Source organism: Cibotium barometz, chromosome 35 (assembly GCF_041138505.1).
Source record: "Cibotium barometz isolate CiBa-2024 chromosome 35, ASM4113850v1, whole genome shotgun sequence".
In the NCBI taxonomy this organism is placed as follows: domain Eukaryota; kingdom Viridiplantae; phylum Streptophyta; class Polypodiopsida; order Cyatheales; family Cibotiaceae; genus Cibotium; species Cibotium barometz.
This window is the reverse complement of record NC_141080.1, coordinates 32,062,733-32,076,971: the sequence shown is the minus strand read 5'-3', so window position 1 is coordinate 32,076,971 and position 14,239 is coordinate 32,062,733. Positions and strand designations below refer to the sequence as shown.

Here is a 14,239-nt window from a genome sequence, read left to right as displayed (position 1 = left end):
CTCAATGTTTCCCAGGTTCTGAATAGGAGCTAGGCCTTGAAAGATGTCCTATTCGTTGGGGCTGCACCTGTTGGGACTGGGGCGGAGTGCAGTTCATGTTGCTCTAGGTGGTTCCTCACCTGTGGCTCCTATGAATGGAAATTATTTCTAAGCCTTGATGTGGGGGAACCACCGTATTAGAATGAACCACCAACTCGATAGGTTTGGGCTAAGGGGGAATGATAGGGTTAGGTATGGGAGGGTTCTTAACTATGGTGTTTGGAATAGAGGTGGATTCTGTAACAATGGGGACAATGGGAATAGGGAGGACAGGGGGTTCAAGAGGTCGTCTACAAAAAACTCATCTACTAGATAGGTCCCTTTTGTAATTAAATACATAGGTAATCATTGTAAGTTCAAGTAGTTTAAAAGTTTATATTTCAATGTTTCATCATTATAAGCTCAAGTAGTATAAGTTTAAATAGTACATTGTTTCATCATTTTTCTATAGGAATGCACCAATCCTTTTTTACCATGTTAACTACGGAGTAATATGCCATGTGGCCTGGATTTTAATTACTCCTCTGCTATGACCATGCCAACCTATATCCTTCTATTTATCATTTTTTAGCATGTTAAATGTGGAGTACTATGCCATGTGGCGACCTAGATTTCAATTACTCCTCTGTTATGACCATTTTTTAGCATGTTAACTATGGAGTACTATGCCATGTGGCCACCTAGATTTCAATTACTCCTATGCTATGACCATGACAACCTATAATTGTGTCTATCATTTTTGAGGATTTATTTTTCCAATTCTCATGTTTTTACCCTCTCTTCTCTTTGCTTGGAAGATTGTTGTTCTCACCCTTCCTTCTTTTTTCAATTGTGTCACATTCAATGATGTGGCTTGTCTTGTAGGTACAAGCAAAGTGTTGTTATAACTATATACATCCAAAGGTAGAGAATTGAAAGCAGGGATTTAATATTCACGTGATCACAAGTCAACTGAGATTCATGTTTGGTTTGCGTGTCTAGAGGGTATAGAAGTTCTAGATGATGTAGACTAGAGAAAGCCTCCAGCTGAGTCATTTTAGTTGGTTGGTCAGGTATAGTCAGATCTAAAGCAACTGTGTGTCAGTTGTAGCCAGAAGGGTGTCTATAATGTGATATCTCTTCAAGTTTAGAGCTACCAGAGGGCCTGTGTGTGTCAAAGGACATTTGGAGATGTTTCTAAGTCAGTTGGTTCTGTGTCAAATTGCACTTGTGTTATATATATAAAAGAGAATGATAGGGTGAATAAGTACATGAATGATAGGATCGATTAGCATATAGATTACTTGTAGTATATATAAAAAAGAGAATGATGCGTGATCAATATTTTTTATTTTGAGATTGTTTTCAATAAAAAATGTGTATGTGTAAGATAAACCCCTTCGTTATGATACCTAATAATAAAAAAGGTGTTCCTTAATGGCATAAGACTTTGAAGTCTTACCAATGTCATTTGTGAGGCTAACTAACTTTATGTAAAAGTAGTAAACTAGTTTAATCATTATATTATTTGGAGATTGGTGAAGAACCATAAACTTTTGTGTTTATGAAAAAGATTTACAAAAAAGGTGTTTTGGTTTAAATATATATGCACTCTACTTTTCATTAAAATTTATACAAACGTGACTTGGAGTTAAATGCAATCTTTAAATAAATAAAACTCGTGTATCACAAAGAATGTAATTATGAGGAAGGACGAATGAGCCATGTGCCATCGTCAATGGATCTCCCTCTTTACAATAATCTAAACATACTTTTACAAATACTCTATACTTGCAAAGAATGTAGTTATGAGGAAAGGCATATGGCCATGTGCTTTATTTATGCTAAATGGGGTGGTTTGACCTTTTTGTTGAACAAATTAATTGACCACCCTCTGTTGGAAAAAATTATCATATTCTAGGCTTTTCTAAATAATTCAAGTTGATGTGAATGAGTACTAAGGCTTTAAAGAGTATGTATGCATGTGATTGGCAACAAACTATGAATGAGTTCTAAGGCTTTAAAGAGCATGTATGCATGTGACTGGCAACAAACTGTGAATGAGTACTAAGGCTTTAAAGAGTATGTATGCATGTGATTGGCAACAAACTTTGAATTCTACTAATGTGTAATCGACAACATTTGGTGCGTGAATAACTTGGAGCCTCAAATAAACAAACTAAGAAGGTACATGAAAAAAAAATGCATTAATAAAATTATAAAAGGCAAGGAAGGTATTACTATTACCTAAATGAGTGATATAAATAAAATAATAATCTATAATTATTAGTAAATTTTACTTAAAAATATAGATTTACAATAGTTAAGTTAACATTTTTTCAATAGATCATGTATTATTAAAATATTAACAATATTCAACACATTGTAAGTTTTTGAATAAGTTAGAATAACTAATAGGGTGGATTAGCAAATATAATGCTTGTATTGGAATGATGTGTGATCATTTTTTTGGGATATTTTTTCAATAAACAAATTTTGCATGTAACAAAAACCCCTTTATTATGATACTTTTATGATAAAAAAGGTGCTGATCCTAAGAGTTTCAAGTCTTGTCAATGTCATTTATGAGGCTAATTTTATACTAAAATATGTAAAAGAAGTGAACAAGTTTAGTTATTATAATAATTAGAGATGGTTGAAGAACCATGAAATTTTACGGTTTTAACAATTTAAAAGGGTTTATAACAAGGTGTTTTGGTTTGAAACTATATGCACTACTTTTCATTAAAATTTATATAAACATGACTTGGAATTATTAAACCTTCAAAAAATTTGGGTTATTCTACACTCGAAAAGATTGTAATTACGAGGAAAGACAAATGAACCATGTGGCATACTGAATGCAACTCCCTCTTGGACGATAATACGCTGCACTACTTCTCACTAAAATTTATACAAACATGACTTGGAATTATTAAACCTTTAAAAGATTTGGATTATTCTACACTTGAAAAGAGTGTAATTACGAGGAAAGACAAATGAGCCATGTGTCATACTGAATGTAGCTCCCTCTTATTACAATAATCCAAATAGATTTTGTAAAATACTCTATGCTTGTTACAAAGAATACTGTAGTTATGAGGAAAGGCAATATAGCCATGTGCCATGGAGTCCATCGGTATATCCCTTTTCTCAACATGCTTAGTAAACATGATGTAAATGTTATTGAAAAGTAGATGTCCATTTGCAAGGTAATGTTATTGAAAAGTAGATGTCCATTTGCAAGGTAATGTTGGATTTGGGATAGTCTTCAAGTGTTTAGCATTTTGGATAGTCTTTTGGTGGTGGTGGGAGTTTTCGGTCTCCTTCTTTGACAATCCACACCATTTGCATCCCCCATGATGTATGCATCTCAAAGTGGCAGTGCATAAGCCAAACTCCTATCATGTGTAAAACTCAATTATCGTAAGTTCACTATTTACAAGAAGAACCTTTATAAATGCACTTCACAATGGTACCCATCTCAGAGATGTATCGGCTAGAAACTAGATGGAAAGTGGATGTGTCCCCTAGTTAAAAAGCACCCGTGATAAAGAATATGAAATGTCAAAATGTTTCTCTAGCAGATGAAATATTGTGACCCTATAAAGAAGAATCGACTGCATGTATGCATGTACTTGTAATGTATACATATACATCACAAGTATACATGTAACACATACATGTATGCTTGTACCTGTGATGTATATAATACTCAAGACATGGAATCAACAATTTGCATGCAGGCAAGGTTGATGTATGCAACAATGAAAGGTATCTATATACACTACAAGTATGCGTGTAGGTGTGTGTATACACGTACATGTATGCATGTACTTGTACTATATATACTCAAGAGTACAAGGAATCAACGATTGCATGCAAGGTTAATGTATGCAATGGAAGGTATTTATACACATTACAAGTATACATGTAGGTGCAATATACACATACATGTATGCATGTACTTGTTATAATGCATATACTCAATCTTACATGGAATCAACAATTGCATCATCATGCAGGGTTAACACATGCAATGAAAGGTATCTGTGTATATATGTGTTTTATATAGCTGAGTGAGTTTACCTGGATTATCGGTGAAGAAGCGGAGAGCAACCCATCCTCCTGGTGGGACGGCTATTGTGTTCATGGCAGGAGGGTCAATGAGGTTGAAGTGGTCTGGGTCTGATGATGCATTGTAGTTGCCTAGGCCCATGCCCACCACATAGAAGTTATAGCCGTGCAAATGGAAGGGGTGGCTCTCAAAAAATAGGGTTTGTGTGTTTTGGAGCACCAATTGCACGTTGGATTCAAAGTCCACTACTTTAACTTTGGTCCCAAAGATTGCAAACTTGTCCTCTATAGAGGGGCCCGTGTAGTTATATTGGTATAGAGGCTCGCTGGGAAAATTGGTCTCGAAGGTGTCCGTTGCAGTGGAGGTGGACATTCCCGGCAAGTCAGCAGCATTCTTGCTTTCGTAATATGCCTGGTGCAGGTATGAAGAAGTCAAATGAAGCAAGCTTATACCGATTAGTTAATTGATGTTTGATTACACACATCAAAGATCAATGATGATGTGGTGATTAGTGAATATTGCAGGTATACTAATTAATTTCGTAGATCATGAGGCTTCAAACAATGATTAGCTGCTGCCGTAGAGGCATTAAGTTGAATATGAGATCTCTTACTTGTAAGATGGAGATGTTGGGGGCGACAAATGTGATGTTGTTGATGGCCGTAGAGATTTTTTGTCCCTCCGGGCCGTAGCAGGTTTGTCCGGCCGGGCATTCTTCAAGCGAGTATCCCACGGTGAAAAGGAAGCTTTGGTTGACGGTCTGGGGCACTAGCGAGGGATACGCCTTGCTGTTTAAGCTTCTCAAGCTCCCCACATAATCAAGGGCATAATCAGAGCCATTAGTGGCCGGAATGAAGGTGGGAAAAGTATAGAGGCGCTGATCGACAGCTTGACTACTGTTGTTGGGGGTCGTGGTGGTGGAATTAGCTGATCCTTCATAGATAAACAAGGCGGTTGTGGTGGTTTTGGGGTATGGGACCTTGTCTTCTCTAGCCGGTGAGTATGCGGATGCAGCCATGACATAGCTATCAATCGCCTGGTCTGCTGTTACTAGCACATCAGCTGTCTGTCCAGGCGCTAGCACTATCACATCTGTTGTATAAGGCTTACACAGTGTGCAGTCTGTCTCCACCACTGTCAACTTATGCTTTGCGACCTGAAAGAACATCTGAAAATTCATGGCCGCATTGATCACCCTCCTCAGTAGATACGTCTCCCCCTGCTTCACCCTCACACTGGTTACATCTGGGGAAAACACCAACAATTCTAATCAAACTTTAATCACGCAAGTTGGTCACAAGTAGATTTGTTCAAAATAATTAATTCGTTTAAACTTTGATCTGCTTTCGGCCTCTGCACCTTGCTGTGAACAGTTGTAGAGCAAGCCAGGCTGCCCATTGATAGTGGTGGCATCAGACAAGTTGTAGCCTCCCCCATCTGCTAGAGCAAATTTCTCAACATCCAACACGTCCACGTTCCACCACTCTCCTGCAAGATCAAGTTGAAAGGTAAGCATTAATTTACTGTTCTCAACTAGGGGCGGGTGGCACGTACGTGTGTAGCTGCTGCGGCCACATTACAAGAATATGTGCTATCTTATCTCTAGCTATATATAGTCTAGTACAGATTCACCTAAGCTCTAACCCTTGCGAGTGATCGAATTAGCTTACCATTGCACAAGGTAAGCCTCAATTAAGTGTTGCTGCTACGAAGGTGCAGCCGCATTATATATATATAGAGTCCGAAGCTTTTTTTTTTTTTCAATAAAAGGCATTTTCATTACTGAAAAAAGACAATACAGGTTACAAGAGTCGGAGAATTAGCTTTGGCCAAGCTCCTGATACATGGAATCATGGGGGAGTTACAATTTACCAAAGTACTGAGTTACATACCGGGATTCATGGGGGATTACAGATTACCAAAGTACTGAGTTACAAGATGGCTTCTATATCATACCTAAGTTTCCTATAGGTACTGGAGCTTTAGAACATAGGAGAGATCAATCTTGACGAGTTGCTCTCTCTTTTCTTGTAGCTGTAGTAGCTTTATCTTCGCCTGAATGTTCATGGCCGACCTTTCAATCTGGACTTTAGCTCTTGAAATTTTGGTCTCAATGGCAGTGAGCTTCCTTAGGTAGAATCTCTCTCCAGCGGAGGTGAGCTGACTTTTGAGGGTGTTAGTATTCCTAGTACTGCCATTGTATAAGGCCGCTAGTCTTTCAAGCCAAAAGAACCAGAGAATCTCTGTTCTAATTACAGTCCACAGCTCCGTAGAGCATCCTATTGAATCACCAATGAGCAGATGTTTCCATGACAGTGATGTTTGCCCCCAACTAGCCACATATTCATTAAGTTTCTTAACCATTAGCTCTATGGCAGGGCACAAAAGAAATATGTGGACATCATCTTCTTCTTTGTTGCATCTGCTGCAAGTACCATTGCCCTTCCCGATAGCAAGAGCCTTTTTCTGAGTCCAGATGGCTCTGTACATGATAAGCCAAGCTAGGCAGGCTTTCTTAGGTTCCACATGTTTCCCCCATAAGGACTTAAAGAGAAAATACCATTGTCTTCTGTCTTTGAGGATACTCCATCTTTGGTTAAGAAACCGATGGACAGGAGGGGAGGAGACTATGGGAGGGATAGGCCAGATGTATCTTTGGGATTTCCACTGGAAGGCTTTCAACTTGGGGGGGTCCTCTATTGTCATTAGCCACCAGTCTTCCCTCTGCCATAGCATCAGTCTTCTCCCAACAGTGTCCAGCTGTGAGTCTGAGAGGTTGTGTTTAGCTATGAGATCCGCTCTTGCTAGTCATGTTTTCTTTTCTCTGTCCCACAGGTCTGCCCATATCTTAATGCCCATGTTGTGCAGCTTCAGAGCCTCTTCCAAATCTTGAGTATCCGTTGGTGGTGGCAGATCAAGGGCAGGCCACCATATGGAGTCGAGAGGATGCAATCCCAGCAAATCTTTGAGGGCCGTGGCTAACTCCAACTGCCCTTTCACCTTCCCCCAGGCCTTCCATATCGAAACCACCAGTTCCGATCCTTTTGGGTTTATCCCGTGTTTGCTTCCAATAATGGTTAGATGGGGGAGGTTTTTCCATCTATGTTGGCCTCTAAGAGCAAACATGTGATTTTTCCTGTTGAGAAGCCACGTCCAACTCTTGTCCTGGTGCATTAATCCTCTCAGAATCCATTTGGCTACCAGTCTGTCAGCTAATTCTACTATGTCTAGAATTCCCAATCCTCCAAGCTCAGTGGGGAGGCAACAGATTTCCCATTTCACTTTGGCCACTTTCTTTACCCACGGGTCTCCTCCCCCCAGAGAAAGTTCCTGCAAAGGGACAAGAACATCTTCACATCTTCTTCAGGAGGTCTCCAATAGCTCAAGAAGTAGATTGCAGTTGGAATGATGCAGTGGTTAAGCACCATTTTCCTGGCTGCCATATTCAGTTGTCTATTTTGCCATTTTTTTAGCTTAACTTCAAGTTTTTGCATGACCCATTGCCATCTTTTCCTTAGTGACACTCTGAATCCCATAGGTATTCCAAGAATCCTAATAATTTCACCATCCTGGATAACCTTGCATCCTTCTTGTAGGAGCTAGTTAGGCGGGGGCTAAATGCTGGTTCTGATCCCTGTTTTGTTGTGGTTGATCACTGAGCCAGAGGCCTTGCAGTAGGTTTGCAAACATTCCCAAAAGGTGTCTATGCTGTTCTCTTCATTTTCCACAAGAGCATTGGAGTCATCTGCGAACATTTCCGTGCACACCTGTTCTCCATTACCAAGTAAAATACCTTTCAGATCACCTTTGCTTATTCTGTCATGGATAAGCCAATTGAGTCCATCCGCCGCTATTGCATACAGAAGGGGGGCCAGAGGGCAGCCTTGCCTGATGGACCTTGACAATTTGAAGGCTTGTGTCAAATCTCCATTGACACAAACCTGCGCAGAAGCATTGCCCAATAAGGTTTTAACCATGCTACAGAATCTAGGGCCACAACCCATGTGTTTCAGAGCATCCAGCATATAGTCCCATCTAAGTCTATCATAGGCTTTGTCAAAGTCTATTTTAAAGAAAATGTAATCCTGCTCTGATTCTTCTGCATATTCCATAGTTTCCCAAAGCGTGATTATAGTGTCCAGAATGTACCTTCCTTTAATAAATCCCTTCTGTTCCTGTCTTATCCAATCATTCATATGATCTTTCAGCCTTAAAGCAAGAGCTTTGGCAAAGATCTTGTAAGCGCTATTGAGGAGAGTGATCGGTCTCCAGTCCGAAGCTTTTATCTCTAGTTAGTATGGTTGCCTTCAATATAGTTCTAATCCTATGGCTAGTGTGATGATTAGCTGAGCAGAGTGATTATGCACTATATATAGGCTATGATCGATGATTAGTGTATTAACATAATGTGATTATGCGATATACATGGCTAGTGTGATGATTAGCTTAACATTGTGATGATCATACTGTATGGCTAATAGTTACCTAGGATGATGGGGAAGTCCTTGGTGGGCAGGATGATGAAGGCGCCGTACACGGTTGCCCGGAGCCAGCTGAGATGGGCGTGCCAGAAGAGCGTCCCTTGCTCTCGTACGACTCTGAAGCTGTGTGTGAAATGGGTGTTCGGGCGGACAGGGCACTGCGTGATGTAGGCGGGGCCGTCGGACCAAACTGTGTACATCTGCCTCACTCCATGCCTGCAGCGGTAATAGATAAATATTCAAGCTGATGCAGGCGCATTACGAGATTAATACAATTTGCAAGGTCATTGATCTACTCATTACAACAGCAGCTGCTGAATAATTACAAGGTAATTTAAGAAATCATGAAGGCCCCAATTAAGGATGATTTAATATACCATAATTATTATAATAAGTATATCGTCTCGAAGTATCATAATAAGAATTACCAGTGAATTGATATGTTTTCCACCACGTGATTAGACACTCTCACGTTAACTGTGTCCCCTTGCCGCACGTAGATAGTAGGCCCTGGGAAGAGCCCGTTCACTGCCACCAGCTGCTTGGTATGGCAAAGGCGAGTAACGTTGGTGTAATGCACCTGATCGATCATAAGCAAACACGATCATACTTATAATTGTATCCTGAATCGATATTCCTGGTCTTATGATTACTTACAGCGGCTAGATTATAAGCATTAATATTCCTATAACTGTACTACTCTTCGTTGATCAGTTTGATCGTTCTATCGTTAATCCTCCTGTTCATAACTGCGTCTGCAGCATGATCTAAGCACTGATAATCAAACTCCTATACGTAGAGTTTGTCGATCGTAGCACTGATGATTAAGTTTGATCTTAACGATCATTAATCGCTCTAATTATAAGTGTTGACCATAATGACCGAAAGCCAATTATGTGGCTTAATTGAGATAATTGCTACCTTGAAATCAAAATGGTGTGTCATGGTTCCGTCGTCATTGACGACGGAGCCTGCACAGGCTAGACGCACTAGTATAAGCGCCGATCCAAGGAGGAGCAACAAAGAATGAATCTGAAGAATGGAGAAGAATATAGTCATTAAATTTGGGCTGAAGAGAATAGCAAATTGTGGTGTGGTGTAGGATGCGATTAATAAGAGAAAGCCAAGCCAAGCCAAGCTAAGCTAAAAAGAAGAAGTATGATTAAAGAATGTCGATGATGAGTGGATTAATATTGAACCTAGTACAAAGCCTTGATTAATATTGAACCTAGTACAAAGCCTCGATTTATATTGTGATCCGTGTAGCATGCATGGTTGACACGGTTAACCCCGTAAGACAAGGTCGTGGAACTCTGTTAATTAGACCAAGCACAAGCCCCGGTTTTCATTAACAGGATCATCTATCTTCACGCAGCCCGCGGTTTTGCCATCGCCACACGGACCAGTATTATTAGTTTAATACCGCATTTAAGACAAGCGTGCCCTTGGTTGCTTGAAATGTGACTAAACAATGCACAGTTGTTTACTTACTAGCTACTGGATGCCATTTCAAACCAGATAAGCTATATTATTCGTACATTAAATAAATGTACGAATATTGCATTTCAAACCGAATGAGCCATATTCCTACATTTAATACATGTCTTAAGTTGCCCAAGGCCGAGAAGACCTCTGTGTCAGGTGCGAGGGCGCGAGCAAACCAGCGGTCGCGAAGGCTCCCAGGCGAACCAAAATGGCAGTCGAAAAAGTAGATTAAAAATGAAATTACCAAAATAATGGAATTTTTTCAAACCCCCCTAATATGCTCTTAATGATTTAAAAGAGGGTTAGTAAAGGGTCTAATGGGAGGATGCCAACTTGGAAAAAATGTTGGGTTGTGATCAAAGATTTGGGTGAGCTATAAAATGTCACTTTGAAAGGCTAAAATATAACTTTTGAAATCTACTAGTCACTTTTTGATACTAGGATGTCACTTTTGAAAGCAGCTAATTGTCACTTTACACATCAATTTCCAAATTTGGAAATTCCCTTTCTTGTATATCTCACTTTCCCTCTTTTGCAAGTATTATAAACTTTATATTTCAATGTTTCATCATACTAAGTTCAAGTAGTATAAGTTTACATTACAATGTTTCATCATTTGTATTTAGGATTGCACCAACTCTTTTTGACTATGTTAACTGTGGAGTACTATGCCATGTAGCCCGGATTTTAATTACTTCTCTACGTCTATGACCATGACAACTTGCATTTTTTTGTTTATCACTTTTTAGCCTATTAAACTTTGGAGTACTATGGCATTGTAAGGTTCCTCCCTTTAAAAATGGGAGAAACACTTAAGATAGTCCGCTAAGTCTTATTTTGAGAAAAATTTCCTATTCATCGACACCTTGACCCTGTAGAGATTCAAGGATACGATTCATAGGTATGACCTAGCTCTATCCCGCAGGGGGAGCGTGATTTCCTAAGCATCAAATCACCCATAGGGCAATTGATCAAAAATTGGGCAACTACTAGACTTGATGTCTAGAGACAACGCTTTTTTCCTCATCTTATGCAAGGCACAGCCGCTGACCTAGTTTTCTAGAATAGAGTTGCCCAAGAACCTAACTATCTAACGTAGGGCTTTCACTTAATTTGTTGGAAAGCTACCCGACTAATCGGGTCCACGCATCCGTAGGATGGTGCCGTCAGGGCATTCCATCCTCCCACTTTCCACCCTACTCACGCATCAATTTGTTTTCTAATTAAAACTACCACACTGTTTGACATAAATAAGCATATTCCTTAATTAGGGCCCTTCTTCACAAGGTTCGTTATAACAGCCTTCTTACACAATATAATCATACCAAAGACAAGATGCAATTATATAAAAAGTTTATACATGAATCCATTTCCATACAAGCCAATCCGGCTCTCTTATTCTTATTCTGCCGATGATCTAGAATTCGGCCTTCCAGCCTCTACATGCTGGGCAAAACCCTACGGGACCATACACCTCATCGTCGGCCGCTGGCGAGGACTCAAGCTGGCCTGTCGCCCTCTCAGGCTCCATCGCTCGATCCTCCCGCCCCTCAGAGGGATGTCTGCGCACTAGGGTGGGCTTATTTACCGCACTAGCCTGGGCCCTCAGAACTAGGCAGCCTCATAATCTCTCGCCTCAATTGGCGATCCTTATTCTTCCAAAGGTATGAGGGATACCCTGGACCATTACCGGGCTTTGCTAACGACGCCGCCCGGCTACACAAGCACGGAACGGAGTTAGCGTTGAAGCCAAAAAAAAATCTTGAATTCCAAAGATAACAATCTTCAATGCAATTTTCTAAGTATAGCATTCACAATTCATGAAGATAGCAATTTCAACGTAATTTATCAAAAACAACATCACATAATTCATAATTTCATATAATTTTTATGTCGTCATTTTAAGAGGAAAAGACACCATTTATTAATACTAAATTAAGAAAAAAATCTCTTCTTTTGAAAATTAATCAATCTAACCTGGCCACCGTTTCCTTGAGCGGCTTGAAAAGGGACTGGAGCCGCGTTGGGCGCCTCTCCCTCCATCTCGTTGTTACGTGCGCCTCTTGAGGCAATATTTTGCTGTCTCCGGGATGAGGCCATCTTAGGTGTCGCCTTGTAGAGCTCGCTGCTGCGATCGAAACGCTTCAGTCGGATCTGAATTCCGAGCTCGTTTGCTCACCGTGTGAGCAAAACAATATGGCGCACGAACCCTCGCTTGAGCCAAAAATCCCTTACTAAAGTCTACGCAAATGGGGGGGGGGGAATTGTGAGGGTGTCCTTAAGGCCAAAGACAAAAACGTGGAGAGGGTTGGGAGGGGTGGCTGCAAGCCTCTCTGTAAGTCTATTCACACGGGGGGGGGGGGGGGGGGGGGGGGAGAGAAGAGTTAAGGACACTGGTCCATGGCAAGAGGAGGATGGAGGAAATTTGGCTTATCTGAAAAGGGCCAAAATGAGGGGGTGTGAGAGGGGTGGCTGCAAGGGCGGCTGTACTTGCAGCAAGTACGCTACGGCGGTACGGACGGCGGCACAACAGGGCATACGCTACACAGAAGTGCGTGCCGACTGAAGAGCACCTCGGGGGTTTATATAGCTGAGGGGTGAGGGTGCGGGCGCTGCGCAAAGGAAGGACGAAAGGACGGTGTACCTTCAAAGGCTATGGATCAGTGGCCTGCATGGGTCTACGGGAAAGGTACGGTGCTGGTTGCCTGGGAAAGGAGTGGTACGCATGTACCTTATCCGGCCTGAGTGTCCGGGTGTCCGCCCAAGGGTATGCGTGGACCAAACAGTGGGCGGCCGTCCTTTGGTTCTTGGGCGGCCATTGTACGGGCGCCCTAGTAAGTGTGTACGGACCAAATTTTGGGGCGGGGTACCCAAATTTGGAGCGCCCGCCTCGATTTGCGTGCCGGACCGCCCCGGGGGGCGAAAATTTTTTTGTCCGGGAGGTTCTCCTGGTCGCAGGGGTTCAGACCGTTTGTCAAACGGACGTGCGGTCGTGCATTTATTAAGGTTTAAAGGTCGCCATTTTCTAACTAAAATGATTGAAATTAGCGTATAAGCTTGATCCGGTGTCCGTTTTGGATGCTGTAAAATCCTATATTAGGGTAAAATCGCGCGCAGATTCCAAATTTGGGCTCAGAATTTGAAGATTCTAAGTGGAAATGACTCAAATAATTAAATTATTGATATTTATACCATAAAAACTCATAATTACATGGACATTTCTTTATTAGTGAAGATGGGTACGTTACATCCTTCCCCCCTTAAAGAAATCGAGATGTCCTCATCTCGTCATGAATTGGGGATAATCCTTTAAGAGTGTAGCTTCATCTTCCCAAGTTGCATCCTCTTCAGGGTAATCTTTCCACTGAACTAGATGTTCTACAAGAGTTCTATTTCGGAGTTGCCTTTCCCTAGAATCTATGATGCTATTGGGCTGTAATTCAAGGACTCCTTGAGTAGGGATTACAACTTGCTCATCATCAAGAATATGATCGAGACTGGGGACATATGGCTTTAACAGACTTACATGAAATACATTATGGACTTTGATATGGGCTGGAAGTTGGAGTTTATAAGCACTTTTACCTAGACACTTGATAACTGTATAAGGACTGTTGAAATTTGAGCAAAATGATGAGCTATGGTGGATCAAACACTAGAATCAACATGATTAAGAAAGTGATTAGCAAATGATTAACACGTAATTAGTGAATAATTAGCAGATAGATTAATGTAGGCATGGATACTCAAAAACCAGCAAATTCTCATTAGGGCTATGCCTCAATTTATAGAGTTTACATCAAGCATCAAATCCCATTGATTTCTCCATGATTCACTCCCAGAATATCTCCACCTTTTGCCTGATTCTCTCCACCTCTTCTCTTTTCCCTGATTATCTCCCAGAATAACTCCACACTCCTAAATTCTCTCATGCTACCCATTATTCTCTCCCAGTAGATTCTTCTCACCTTTTCACAGGTTCTTTCACAATTACATCTTCTCTTTTACAGCCTCTATCCAAGAGCTTGTTCCCACACACACCCTATTCACTTGTATATTTCAACACCTCCCCTCAAGTGAATAATCCTAGTACACCTAGACCCTATACCAAGTTTGCCTCCCCTTACTTGGTAGTCCGCGACCAGTGTCTACTCCTCCCCTCAAGTTATCTCAGCAC

The 14,239-nt window shown here is 41.0% G+C and overlaps 1 pseudogene; it reads right to left on the bottom strand.

The window, feature by feature from the left end:
• Window positions 1–3,201: 3,201 nt before the first annotated feature.
• On the bottom strand, window positions 3,202–9,636 carry LOC147618329 (laccase-4-like; annotated as a pseudogene).
• Window positions 9,637–14,239: the final 4,603 nt, after the last annotated feature.